Source organism: Gavialis gangeticus, unplaced genomic scaffold (assembly GCF_001723915.1).
Source record: "Gavialis gangeticus isolate Ggan-Ray unplaced genomic scaffold, GavGan_comp1, whole genome shotgun sequence".
NCBI lineage: Eukaryota > Metazoa > Chordata > Crocodylia > Gavialidae > Gavialis > Gavialis gangeticus.
The window spans coordinates 9,202,614-9,204,028 of record NW_017729027.1 but is presented as its reverse complement, the minus strand read 5'-3'; the positions used below and the strand labels follow the sequence as shown (position 1 = coordinate 9,204,028).

Sequence of the window (1,415 nt, the reverse complement as noted above, 5' to 3'; positions counted from 1 at the left end):
ATCATCTTGACTGGCAGGGGGCTAGAGACCCTGTCAGTGTACCCAGCAACAGGTGATGCATTTCAAACTGGTTGGCTGGCAGCCAAAAATTGCTGGCATTCATTAGATCAGGTAAATAAGGTCATACGGTCTATATAAGTTAAGAACTGCCCAGGAGGTAGGGCAGCAGCCATGATGAGAACTCTCAAAGAAGCTGGACCATCTAAAACTTGCTGCCTCTCTTGAAACTCGTGTTCAATGAACTGCTTGCCTCCAGAGGGAATCTCCACCTGCCTCTGGATGATACGCATGAGTAATATACCTGATCTAACTAGATATCCAACTTGCAGTAACTCAGATGCGTGATCAAAGGCTACCCAGCCATGCCAGTTTTCTTTATGGGTTTTTTCTGATATTGCTCTACCCTGTACTCTATTCCAAACCTACTCTTTGTAACCAATAAAGTTCTCCTCTGTACCTAGCATGGTAGACTTATTGGGAGTGGGTCTAGATTATGCCTTGGGGTCCCCTTGGTTCAGCTGACTAAGGGAGACCACTATTTGTGCTTTAGACTTAGGGATGCACCCCAAGTTCTTGTAGTGGGTCAAGTACTCTCAAGGACTACTAGGCCTGTGTTTCCCAGAGGATGCAGGTCCAAAATCAGTCCAGACTCTGGGTGGTGGTGACATTACCCCCAGGCTTGTGTGTGTGGTCCAAGAAGGGGGTCAGCCAGATGTGAGGCACTCCACTCGGAACTTGGAGATGGTCAGGTGCAGTGAGGTGGGAGGCTCAATTCAGGAGCACCCCCTACTGGCCCACCACACCTACTAGGTGTGAAGTCATGCAGTGAATGAAATTACCCATCAATCTCATCCTCAGCAGCCCTGATCCCCCACAGCCTTTTAAACTCTGCCTGGAGTTCCCTCACCTGCCCCTCCAGGGCCTCAAGCTGGGCACACATGGGATAGGTGAGGGGACTTCTGGTCCCCCTGCCCCCCAGGTCTCAGAGGCCCTGCCAGGCAGGGGGCCAGGGTGCTGTTGACTCCCCGCCAAGGGCTCCATCTGGGTGGAGGCCTCAACGAAGCCCTGGGTGGGAGGCAGCACTGGGGCAGGGTTCCTGGTTGCACTCCATGCCCTTACCATGATTAAAGCCTCCTCTTCTTCCACTTACCTGAAGTCTCTGTCTGAGGCTGCCAACAGAGTTCAGGCCCCTCCTGTGCACTCTCCTGTGTGAATTCCTACACAAACTCTGGCACACCCCAGAAGAGTGCACCTGTTTGCACAGACAGTTCACACAGCTTGGGAACACGGCTCCCTCCTGGCACCACTATATAGGGACCGGAGGGTGGGAAAAGCCTTATGCATGCCCTACAGCTAGCCTCTTACTCACCCCTCCCCTCACTTACCCTACTTACTGTCTATGAAAATTATTAGAT

At 52.0% G+C, this 1,415-nt stretch overlaps 1 long non-coding RNA gene across 1 annotated transcript in view; it reads right to left on the bottom strand.

Annotated features, from left to right (window-relative positions):
* Positions 1-1,415, bottom strand: part of LOC109299844 — a 16,671-nt gene that overhangs the window by 5,186 nt on the left and 10,070 nt on the right. The window lies entirely within an intron of this gene.